Source organism: Myxine glutinosa, chromosome 6 (assembly GCF_964187855.1).
Source record: "Myxine glutinosa chromosome 6, kmMyxGlut1.1, whole genome shotgun sequence".
NCBI classification, from domain to species: Eukaryota; Metazoa; Chordata; class Myxini; order Myxiniformes; family Myxinidae; genus Myxine; species Myxine glutinosa.
Genome location: NC_136266.1, coordinates 152,894,389 through 152,907,674, shown reverse-complemented (window position 1 = coordinate 152,907,674; position 13,286 = coordinate 152,894,389). Strand labels below are relative to the sequence as shown.

At 45.4% G+C, this 13,286-nt stretch overlaps 1 protein-coding gene across 1 annotated transcript in view; it reads right to left on the bottom strand.

Moving 5' to 3' along the window:
- CDC45 (cell division cycle 45) overlaps window positions 1-13,286 on the bottom strand; it is a 66,367-nt gene that overhangs the window by 1,846 nt on the left and 51,235 nt on the right. The window lies entirely within an intron of this gene.

Below are 13,286 nucleotides of genomic sequence, written 5' to 3'. Positions count from 1 at the left end.
TTATTAGATAAAAATTTAGTTCTTCCTATATAAGCAAGCTTTATAATCACAATGTATTACATATGCAAATAAGCAGAACGCATGTTTTTGCTTCGTATATGTAACCCAGGTTATTTTTATTTTTGTGAGCGATCAAAGCAGCAGTCTGTTGCCTATGCACTGCCCAAATAAAGGGATGCGCCAGAGAAACGTGTTGCACGCTTGGAGCAAGATCCTTGGGGGATGGTATTCTGCTATGGTATTGATAATCAAAGAAAATAACATAACCCTCCCTGGTGGCTCCCATAGGGAGCGGGTGGTTGTAGTAATAACAATAATAAACATAGGGGCAATACCCCTGGTGCTCACCTGGTAGAATAAACAGTGCACTGCACTGATTAAAGGTATTTTAAACCAATTTAATTGAAGACAGTGCGGCATGTAGAACCATTCCAACATAATCATAAGACTTTAAACAAGCAAAAAAAAATACCTTTTGGGGGCAATCCCCCCCTTCCCCTCCCCCAACCCCATATACCCCCTCAGACCCCAATTTTTCTAATGCCTTGAACAAACTTTGGTACATCAAGGGTGATGAAAGTTGTGGTGAAGTTTCATCGAAATTGTGAGTAGTTTCTTAGAAGAAAGCAAATACCTATTTTGGGGGGTCAAACCTGGACCCACTGAGCCCCCGTGACACCTTTAGACTAATTTTCTTCATGCCGTGAACAAACTTCGGGACATCATGGGGGATGAAGGTTCTGGTCAAGTTTCATCGAAATGGTGTGTGTAATTTCAGAGGAAAGAGCAAATTCCTATTTTGGGGAGTCAAACTTGGATCCACTTTGACCCCTCATATACCCGCTTAGACTCCGTTTTTTTTTTTAATGCCGTGAACAAACTTTAGTCACAACATAACAAATATAATTTGTGCCAAGTTTGGTCACAATCCCTTTCGCGGTTTCAGAGAAGTTGCAAGTGTTTACTGATGGATGGACAACGCGCCATCGCATAAGCTCCCCTGAAGTTCGTTCCACGAGAGCTAAAAATGACAGAGCAGATATTTTGGTTGATCAGTTTTGTAGTTCAGTGATGCTGTCCTTAATTTTAATCAATGTTATATGTGAAATCCTCCACAGATGACTGCTTTTGGTATCCAGGTACTTTAAAAAAAAAAGATTTGTGATGTACTAAACCTTTGGAGTGTCCATGCCATCCCGACATAGGAAGTTACCGACTTCCTGATTCAGAACAAGAACATATTATATACGCTCAATGTTGTGAAGGTTGGTCTTCCTGATTCAGTAACGATGGTTGGTCTTGTCAGTGCAAGAAATCTGGAGAAATGGAGCTTTCACTTTAGTTCTTGTGAATACTATTACGTTTGTGGGGCTAGGTGATGGAATACCATATTAAGATAGTCACGTGAAAAAGTAAGTACACCCCATGTAAAGTTTTGACTTTTTCAACATATTTCAACATCCAGCTATTTGATCTTCATTTTTTTTTTTTTTTTTTTTTTTTTTTTTTTTTTTTTTTTTTTTTTTTTTTTTTTTTTGTATACAAGATCGAGGCTCGTGAAAGAGCGAACATTAATCACACAGAAAGACAAACCGACACATAAAACATATAACATAGGGAGCGGTAGACAAGATGGGGAGAGAGGGCGAGGGCTTTGGGGGGGGGGGGGCGTGGGAAGGGGGCGGTGGGAGAGGTATAAAACATATGGACACTGCCAGGACTTCCAGGAAAGAAGTTGGAATTTCAAACAAGGTGGATCTGGGGTGAATTAGCGGGGGTAGAAAAGATCAAGGTTTTGGATGGGGGAAGATAAGAGATGGTGGTGAACAGCTGATTTAAAGACCTGGAGGGAGGAGTGGGATTGAAGGGAGTGAGGGAGTTTGTTCCAGAGGCGGGAGAAAAGAGGAATGAAAGAGTGAAGGTGAGCAGAGAGCCGAGATTTCGGCAGTTTAACCATCAGAGGGTTGCTGGCAGATCTTGTGCGACCTGTAGAAATATTTGGGGGACAGAGCACAGAGAGAGCTGGGGGTGCAAGGCCGGAGAGGAATCGGTAGAAGACAGAAAGACCACCTACCTGCCTGCGGTGAGTGAGTGAAAGGCCCTCAGAGATAGCTTCATCGCGGGAGATTCCAATAATTCTGAAAGCTTTGGTTTCAACAGCGTGAAGCCGAGCTAGGTGTGAGGCAGGAGCACCGGCCCAGAGGGGAGAACAGTATTCCATTGAGCTGCGGATGAAAGCCTTGTATGTGGTGAGGAGCTCAGGTGTGCCGAGGAAGGACTTCGCACGACGGAGGATGCCCAGTCGGCGACTGGCTTTGGAGGCCAGCTTGGAAATGTGGTTTTCCCAAGAAAGATCATGGCAGATAGTGAGACCCAAAATCTTGAGCGACAGAACTTCTTGGAGAGGATTGTTGAGAAAGTAGATGGGAGGGTTGTCCAGTCGATCTTTTCGGAGAGACATAGTAAGAGTGTGAGATTTGTCAGGATTGAAAGACATGTTCCACTTGTTTGACCAGTCTGTGATTTTGTCCAGGTCTTCAGAGAGTGAGGAGGCAGCAGACTGCCGATCTGAGGGAAGAGGAATGGAGCGGCAGAGAGTGGAGTCATCAGCAAAGAGATAGAGAGGATTTTCGAGAGAGTCAGAGAGATCATTGATGAAAACCAGAAAAAGCACGGGGCCCAGAACACTGCCTTGGGGAACTCCAGCCTGAACAGGAAGAGGAGATGAGAGAAACCCATTCAGGGGCACACGTTGACGACGACTAGAGAGGAAGTCCGCCAGCCATGCGTGGAGATTTCCATGGATACCAAAGGAGGAGAGTTTGGTGAGCAGAGCGGGGTGCCAGACCGTGTCGAAGGCACGTGATATGTCGAGGGAGACAGCTCTAATTTCCTGTTTGGCATTGAGGACCTCCATCCATTGTTGAGACAGCAGAAGCAGCATGTCCAGAGTAGAGTGACCTGGTCTGAAACCAAATTGATGATCAGAGATCAAGCCATTGGAGAAGAGGAAAGATTTCATATCCGAAGCAATGATGGATTCCATGACTTTGCTGATAATTGGGAGAAGGCTGATTGGTCTGTAGTTGCTAGGATCTGTTTTTGCACCTTTTTTGTGCAAAGCGGTGATGTTGGCTGATTTCCAAGCAGATGGCAGTTGACCTTGAGCAAAAGAGAGGGTGAAGAGAACAGAGAGAGGGTGAGATAGAGCAGCAGAGCAGGATTTTAGGACCCGTGGGCTGATGCCGTCGGGTCCAGTTGCAGAATCAGAGTCGAGGGTTGACAGAAACTTTTCCACCTTGTCAGGAGGAAAGGACACGGAGTCCAGGAGCAGCAGGGTACGACTGGGTATGGTGGGTACAGAGAGGGATGGGTTTGGGACACAAGATTTAGAGGCAAACACAGAGTTGAGGCATTCAGCTTTTTCACGTGCGGAGTCAGCTGTGTAGCCGTTTGAGGTAAGGGAGGGGATGGAGGGGGAACAAACACCAGAAACGGATTTGACCAGACGCCACCAGGATTTGGAAGAGGGAGACAGATAAGAGAGTTCGGTCTTGAGAACGGAGAGATATTGTTTCCTGGCTCTCCTGAGGGTGGACACACACTTGTTTCGGGCTTTGTGAAAGGAAATGAGATTTCCTTCCGTTGGATTTGCTTTCCAGGAGACGAAGGCAAGTTGTTTCTGGGCAACAGCCTCACCACAAGATTCCGTGTACCATGGACGGGAGGAAGGGTATGACAACTGAAGACGAGATTGGATAAATCTGTGCATGAGAGAGAGCAATTTACTTTGGAAGAATTCCCAGGATGAGTTGATGTCAGAGGTGGTAGAGATGGGAGACCAGTCCAGATGATTGATGGCTGCTTGAAGACCGTGCCAGTTGGCCTGAGTGAAATGCCAGACTCGTCGACGCTGAGCAGGCTCCCTGAGGATGGTCAGAGATGTCCACTTTAACAAGGACATGATCAGATGATCCGATCAGAGCAGAAGAAGAGCAGCAGACATTTTCAGGGAAGTTAGTCATAACCAAGTCCAGAAGAGAACATGTTCCGTTGACTGAGATCCGGGTCGGGAAATTGACAGATTGTGTCAGTCCCAGTGAGTCGCAGAAGTCCTTTGCTGAGGAGCCATGGCTGGTGAGAGAGGTACCCACACCCAGCCAACTGGCATGATGACAGTTGAAATCACCACATATGAGGAAGAGAGAGTTGGGATGAGTAGATAGAAGTTGGTCCATATCATCAGACAGCGAGATGTAGATGGAGTCATCACTGTTTGGTGGACGGTACAACACACATATGAACAAGAGGTGGGAGCGAAGGGGAAGCCGTAGCCAGAGGTATTCCTGGGGGTGAGGTGGAGAGAGTGCAGTGCAGGGCGAGTGAGGAAGAGAGTTTTTGATAAAGATAGCAACCCCGCCTCCAGGACGAGGCTCAGGTCTATCATACCGGAGGAGGGAGTAGCCCGGGAGAGATACTATGGAATCAGAGACATCATAAAGGAGGAAAGTTTCTGTTAAGCAGATCACGTCTGGTTTGACAGAAGCAACCTGTATGGAGAGATCAGTTAAGTTTGAACGAAGGCCCCGGATGTTTGAGGTCCATACCGTTAATGAAGAGGAAGGGGGAGCATCAGATACAGAACAGGGGGGAGGAGGGGTAGGGTAAGATGTGGAAGAGGTGGAAGAGGTAGGGAGAGCTGTTGAAGGTGTGTCAGAGATTTCAGAATAGCTCGGAGAAAGGGAAGGATGGGGCGGACAAAAGGTTTGATGGTGATTGGGTGAGCCACAATGAGGTGTTATTTGAGGAGGGGGAAGAGCGAGGCAGAAGGTTGGGGGAGATGGAGGTGAGAGTTTGAAGGGGGAAGAAGCGGGGAGGACGCTTTGAGGAGGGGGAGTGAGAGGGGGGAAATTGAGAAGCAATGAGGGTGGGGAGATTTGAAGGGGAGGGGTGAGGGGGGAGGGGTGAAGGGGGAGGGGGGAGTTTGGGAGGGAAGGGACAAGGGGAGGGATTTGAAAGGGATGGGATATGGGGGAGATTTGGAGGGGAGGGGTGAGGCAGGAGTCTAGGAGGGGAGGGGCGAGGGGGCGTCTTGGCGGGGAGGGGTGAGGGGGTAGTTTAGGAGGGAGGGGGCAAGGGGGGAGATTTGAAAGGGATGGGTGATGGGGAAGATTTGGAGGGGAGGGGTGATGGGGAAGATTTGGAGGGGAGGGGTTATGGGGAAGATTTGGAGGGGAGGGGTGAGATTGGATTTTTGAAAGTGTACGATTTATGGGAAACGAACATTTATTGCAAAATGAGTTTCTTGTGACCTTCGAGTTAAAAATACGTTTAAGGACGCTGGATGGAGGATGGAGTGCAGGAGAGTTTAGGGAATGTAGAAAAAAGGCACTATAGGAGATGGATATTTTTTTTGGGATGAATTGATTTGGTGAGCAAGTCGAAAGCAGCCTTTTAAAGAAGAAGAAGAAAAAGGTGTTATAAAATATGACGGAATACATAACTTGAGGGGAAAGTGTAAACATTGAAGGTTAATGAGTGAAAACGATCTGGGGAAATGGCGGAGAAACACGTGGTCGAAGAACGAACGAACGAATAAGAACGAATAAACGAATGAGAACAGAGAAGGAAATGTTGTGTTTTTTTTTTGAGTTGAGATTTACACAAGGAAGTAGGCTATGGGTGAAAAGTCTGGGAATACAGAGAACGAAAGTTATTGGATCACAAACGACGGACCGCTGAGAAAAACAAAGCCTCAAGGTTGTACAGTGCACACTGTACAAGGCCTCAAGACACGACACGAATTAACACGATTTTCAATACAGGTATGAAAGATTTGCACCGAAAAATCTTCGTCGGGACACAATATACGTACAACACCATAAATAAATACAGTTTTAACGAAAATACAAATGGGAACAATCACTTAACTTCGATTTCAAATCGTTCGCGACGCGGCAAAGGCCTTGCTCGCGACACGGCAAACAGACGATCAATTTATGAAAGATAAACACCGAGAAAACCAAAGTTGCACACAATAACTTCACACACCGAAAGATAAATACAGTTTCGACAAAATACAATTGTGAACAGACAACTTCGAAAAACGTGGAGACCGTGTGGAGCTTCGAAAATCCCTGCCGCCGTCTCCAAGATCTCGCGAGATCTCCAATATTTCAACAATATTGATAGATAAAGGTGATATAATATAACAAATATCATGAAACATTTACATTTTGTAGTCCCTGGTGTTGGGCTAGCGGCTAGGGTGCCGGCTTTAGGATCCTAGGATCCTGGGTTCGAATCCCGGTCAATCGCTGTATTAATGCCAGGGGGGTTGACTCAGCCTGTCATCCTTCCGAGGTCGGCAAATTGAGTACCAGTTCACTGGTAATTCCCTGCTTGTCGTTAAAGGCGGCAAAAAGGGTTGGCGTCAGGAAGGGCATCCGGCCGTAAAACATTGCTTCAAAAAGGGGACCGAAAAACAACAACAACCACAGTTCCCGAAAAAGGCCAACCCCCGCTTGCGGGGAAAAATGGCCTCTAAAGGTGGTTTTTTATTTACATTTTGTAGTCCATTGTGTTACGTGTTCCTCCCCGACCTCCTGGTCTCGGTGAACCTCCGAACCCCAAGAGGAGCCACGGCAGAAAAACATATGCTGTGTCAGTAATCAATAGTGAAACCACACCAATGATTATAAACAAACAAATGTTGTATTAAAAATCACACACAAGAATAACGGTACAACCAATAGCAATCAAAAGTGCACTCAATACATCTTAAGATGGTACCATCAGCTAAAGTAAGATAACACTGCGCTCCCAGTGAATGAAAAAGAACACTCCTCAATGTCTATAACTCAAAGGTGATCCCCTCCTGCGAGTAGTGATGAGGCGTAGGTAAAGCGTGGACCGTCACGTGGTCCAAACAAAAAGCAAGCTGGCGTCGGAAAGGGAAATCCCAAAGGCGCGATCCAGACGTGCACATTCACCATTCAATCAGCGAACCGCCACGTAATCTTCAAATGCCGCTTTTGCGCACACACATCCCTGGCAGACGACAGGATGGTGAGAAAAGCTGACGCGCAGCAAAACCTTTTCTGGTGAACGAAGCGTGAGGATCAAAATGGCCAACGGCTCTTACTTGAGTCGAAGCGACCTGGTGAGGATTCTTTGGAACCTCAACGCCTATACCTGACTATGCAGGTTTCTCAATCCTCCAGCGACAACACCTATCGCAGGAAATTCCTTTCAAGGAAACTCAAAGTTCACTCACGACTTTCGTTCGATCACGCTCACGACGGAGCTTCAAGACACGCGTCTTGTCCCACTTTTCTCACCACGCCTTCCTCTTCGTCTTCTTCTTCCTCCTCGTCGTCGTCGTCGTCAGGTTCCGGTTTACTTAAAAATATTAATTCTTTTACCTTTTGAAAACAGTTCATAAACAATAAACCTTTGGAAGACAATAATAGCACATAGAATCCGAAATATTTCAAGTGGATGAAAACCCCAACAACGGAAGTGACGAATCCGTAACAATTGTATAATTTAAATAAACATAAATGCAAATTTCGCATGTGGAAAAAGTAAGTACACCCTTGGCTCTAATAGGTGGTATTGCCCCCTTTGGCAGAAACAACCTCAAGTAGGCATTTCTTATAACTGTCTACCAGTCTCTGACATCGACTGGGATAAATTTTTGCCCACTCCTCCATGCAGAATTCTTTCAGCTGTGCGATGTTTGAGGGGTTTCTTGCATGCACAGCTCATTTCAAATCCCCCCACAACATATCGATGGGATTTAGATCCGGGCTTTGACTTGGCCATTCCAGAACCCTCCATTTCTTTCTGTTCAGCCATTCCTTGGTGGATTTACTGGTATGTTTAGGGTCATTGACATGTTGCAAGGTCCACCTTCAGTTGAGCTTCAACTCTCCGATAGATGGCCTCACATTATCCTCAAGCACCCTCTGGTTGAATGAAGAATTCATAGTGGATTCTATGATGGTGAGCTGCCCAGGCCTTGATGCAGCAAAGCTGCCCCAAACCATAATATTTCCACCACCATGCTTTACAGTTGGTATCAGGTTCTTGTGGTCAAATGCTGTCTTTGGTTTTTGCCAAACATGTCTTCTGGTACTGTGGCCAAATAGCTCTACCTTTTACTCATCTGTCCAGAGCACATTGTTCCAGAAGTGCTGGTCTTTGCCGAGGTATTCATTGGCAAACTTTAGTCTTGCCCTGATGTTCTTTCTGGACAGCAAAGGTTTCCTCCTGGCACACCTCCCATGTAGATCAAATTTGTGCAGCCTCTTTCTAATGGTAGACTCATGCACTTTGACATCAAAGTGGCAAGAGCTACCTGTAGGTCTCGTGATGACATTCTGGGGTTCTTAGAGACGTCTTTCAGCATCTTGCGGTCTGCTCTCAGGCTGAACTTGCTGGGGCGGCCTGGCCTGAACAAGTTGGCAGTTGTTTGGAATCTTCTCCACTTGAAGATGATCTTCCGGAGTCAAATGATTGATTTCAAATTGTTTGGAGATCTTTTTAAATCCCTTCCCAGACTCGTAGGCATCTATAACCTTCTTTCTGAAGGCCTCAGAGAGCTGTTTTGATCTAGGCATGGTGACGCCGCACACTTCAACAACAAAGAGCAAACCAAACTAAATGTCTGAGGTTTAAATAAGACAGGTTCCTCCAAGATCCTCTCTAACGATGTTCTAATCATTTGCACCTGAGCTGGTGCACCTGATTCTAATTTTAGGTATTTGAAGTTGTGATAAATGTCGGGGTGTACTAACTTTTTCCACATGCGAAATTTGCATTTATGTTTATTTAAATTATACAATGGACTACAAAATGTAAATGTTTCATGATATTTGTCCCCCGTCGCACCGCGGAGCGAAAGGGGGACTATGGTTTTCCCGTCCGTCTGTCCGTGCGTAAGCGAAGGACCGCATTCAAATTTGGTGTGTGGGTGCAACCCACGTCAAAATCCAAGATGGCCACCACCATGTATGTCTGATGCCATGTATGTCTGAACCTTGTGAGCGGAATATCCTGAAAAATAAGCGAAGTACCAACTTCTAATCTGGTGTGTGGGTGTATCTAGACATAAGGAAGAACCCTATTGAAAATTGGGTCGCCACGTCAAAATCCAAGATGGCCACCGCCATGTATGTCTGAACCTTGTGAGCTGAATATCTTGAAAAATAAGCGAAGTACCAACTTCTAATCTGGTATGTGGGTGTATCTAGGCACAACGAAGAACGCTATTGAAATTGGGTCGCCACGTCCAAATCCAAGATGGCCACCACCATATATATGTCTGAACCTTGTGAGCGAAATATCGAAAAATAAGCGAAGTACCATCTTCTAATCTGGTGTGTGGGTGTATCTCGGCAGAAGGAAGAACCCTGTTGAAAATTGGGTCGCCACGTCAAAATCCAAGATGACTGCCTCCATGTATGTCTGAACCTTGTGAGCGAAATATATCATAGCATGTTTTCTGCGTCTTCCACTTTGTCAACCCACATCACTTCCCCGACGGGGGACCTAGGCGTAACGCTTGTTGTTATATTATATCACCTTTATCTATCAATATTGTTGAAATGAAGATCAAATAGCTGTATGTTGAAATATGTTGAAAAAGTCAAAACTTTACATGGGGTGTACTTACTTTTTCACGTGACTGTAGGACTGTATAAACATAGCAAGGACCGTGGACGCGTCGGAGACATCTCAATGTATTTAAGTAGGGAGACTGGAGCTTAAGATTTTTTATGTGTCTTCACACGGGGTTGAAGCTGTGTTAACTAGATCGGGATTAAGGTTAGTTTTCCCCCAGTATGTGATTGCCTCCTGTGGCTTTTCCCTACGTTTTTACAACTACAAGGCTGGCCATAAAAACCTCCGTTTAAACAACAACCACCGGAACTGCAGACAGTACCCGAACATTGCCGATCGGCAAGTAAGCCACGCCTTCATGATGCTCACACCAAGCAAAGCCGGCAGGCCACACCCCGAAGTTCGTCATTGGTCGAGCACAACCATGGGCTGATTTGATGGGGCTCGGCGATTGGCCAGTGCGACATCAGAGCGAGAAAGTTCTAAGGAAAAAGGACTGTTCAAAGATGCATCGCTCTCTTGGGTTTTTGGTGCTGGAGGAGGAGGTTCAGCCATTGTTGTGCGGGCTGGCAAGAAGAGCTCTGTTTGTAGGTGGTGGAATGTTAGCAATTTCGATAGCGAGGATGCGGTCTTGGCGGCGGTTTGTGGGGCTCTTGGCGCTTCGTTCGGAGAGAACAAAAGAAGGCCGTTTTCACAGCTCGCTCGACGGCTCTGTGCGCATCACCGGCGCAGGAGGCATTGGGACCAGACCATCGCTGTCACCTTTGCAAAATAACTCATTGGGACCACCTAAGTGGCATTTATTTTACTTTAATATTCCCCTGTGTTCATATTTGTGTGATTGGAGGATCCTCAAAGTCGGAATTGCAGTTCATTTACTTCAACATTTATTTCATCTTGCACTTATTGTCCCCCGTCGCACAGGGTAGCGAAAGGGGGACTATGGCTTTCCCCTCTGTCCGTCCGTCCGTGTTTGCGTGCGTGCGCTAAGGACCGCATTCAAATTTGGTGTGTGGGTGCAACCCACGTCAAAATCCAAGATGGCCACCGTCATGTATGTCTGATGCCATGTATGTCTGAACCTTGTGAGATGAATATCTTGAAAAATAAGTGAAGTACCAACGTCTAATTTGGTGTGTGGGTGTATCTCGGCATAAGGAAGAACACTATTGAAAATTGGGTCGGCACGTTAAAATCCAAGATGGCCACCGCCATGTATGTCTGAACCTTGAGATGAATATCTTGAAAAATAAGCGAAGTACCAACTTCTAATTTGGTGTGTGGGTGTATCTCGGCATCAGGAAGAACGCTATTGTAAATTGGGTCGCCACGTCAAAATCCAAGATGGCCGCCACCATATATATGTCTGAACTTTGTGAGTGAAATATCTTGAAAAATAAGCAAAGTACCAACTTCTAATCTGGTGTTTGGGTGTATCTAGGCAGAAGGAAAACGGCTATTTAAAATTGGATCGCCACGTCAAAATCCAAGATGGCCGCCGCCATGTATGTCTGAACCTTGTGAGCAGAATATCTTGAAAAATAAGCGAAGTACCAACTTCTAATCTGGTGTGTGGGTGTATCTCGGCATAAGGAAGAACGTCATTGAAAATTGGGTCGCCACGTCAAAATCCAAGATGGCCGCCTCAATGTATGTCTGAACCTTGTGAGCGAAATATCATATCATAGCATGTTTTCTGCGTCTTCCACTTTGTCAACTCACATCACTTCACTGACGGGGGACCTAGGCGTAACGCTTGTTTATATTAAATCATTATTGTGGCATTTTTCATTTGCTGCGTTCGTTTATTCGTGGTGGGTTCGGGAATAAACCCGGGTGCTTCCGTTCAGGTAAGCACTTTGTTTCCTTCACCCACGCACGACAGATCAACCGCTAATTTTGGCTACTCGCCTCAGAATTTAGGACTGTTCTGGCTATTTGTCCAAGGCTGGTGTTCATCGGCTTATGGATACGACAATACGCACCCAAAAAATTGAATAAATGTTTCTGGGAAAAAAGAGCGGCTTTTACACGAGTAATTATGGTACACACCAAGCTTTTCAAACTCTTTACGGGTCTTGGAACGAGGAAATAACTACCACCTGACTTCAGGAATGCCAACACCATAACCATATTTAAGATCGGTGAGAAAGCAAAATGCAGGGACTACGATGGTATCTCAAACTTATCCATTGCGGGAAACATTCTCACACGTACCCTTCTGAATCACTTCCACTGTCATTTGACTATCAACCGTCAAGATTTATGGAACTTCTTTATTTATTTATGAACTTCAGCATTCAGCAATTTATTGTCAAGATTTATTTATGGACTGAAGACTTCGATCTTCCATAGCTGTCAATTCAGCATTCTGGGTGCCCAAAATTTTTCCCATTCTACAACTCCTATACCAAGGAATAGCAGCAAAGGTTGTTTGTAATGCCTTGGAGTCAGAGTCCTTCAACAAATTCATTAATTCTCATTCCCAGTCACGGATATTTGCCTGGCTCAAAATGTCGCAAATGTCGACAGTAAAATTGCTGGAGGACCAACAAATTTGGGACGTCAAGATGTAAGGTGTCCTGAGAACATCGGCCTCGTATGTGATTCAGTGGGCAGAGACCCGAATAAATCTCAGGTGATGGAGTCAACGGCTTGGAATTTCTTGCAAATCAATAAGACTTCTCTCATCCATGATGTGAAACCTTATCCATATCAGGATTCAGATTAAACACAAACAGACTGCAGGCCGCATGCAGAAAACAGTGACAATGTGCCAGTGCTTTGCAGACGAGCTTGAAGGAAATCCAAACTTCCTTAATGTCTTTTTCTGATGCCCATTTTCTTCGTTATGGTCTCGTAAATCCCAATAACTGAATATACTGGGAATCAACACGCCCCAATCTCCATTCAGAAAAATGCACTGCCTGGGTCGCAATCAGTAAACATGGAAGCTCGGCCCTTTCTGGTTTCGGGACGACACAAGCAAGGCATTGGCTGTCAATACGAAACGTTGCATCCAAGTTATTTGGAAGTTTTGGAGGGCCCTCGGCAGTCACTAGGAGGCGGGGGGTTATGACTGAGAGAGGAACAATGGTTTCAACAAGATGGAGCCACTTCCCCGCACTTCAAGTGATTCACTGAACTGGCTCAACACACACTTTGGTGACAGAGTCATCAGTCGAAGACTTTGTTGAATGGGCCCCGCACTCACCAGGTTTCGATCTTTGGGACTATCTGAAGGACAAAGTCTGCAGTTGAAGGCCCCAATCCATTGAAGAACTCAAACAAACAATTATCGATTGAATTTGCTCAATTCCTACAGCGGAATGCATCTGCAATCAACCATTTTGCCCGTCGAATCGAAGTGTGCTTGCATCACCATGGCAAACATTTGGAGCACGTCATTCAAAAGCACAGTCGGTTCTAGCCTATGCAAGATAACCTGTGCTTCAAACATTGTGCGATGTGAGTGATAAACGAGGATTTTACATCAAATTATCTGGGTTCTATGTTTTTTGAGGGATGACCCTGTATACATGTAAAATGTAAACTTAACTTTTATATCTATTTTTACGGCGTAGCCCATAGGGCAAAGCCGTCTAGAACAGTGTTTGTATGTATGTATGTATGTATGTATGTATGTATGTATGTATGTA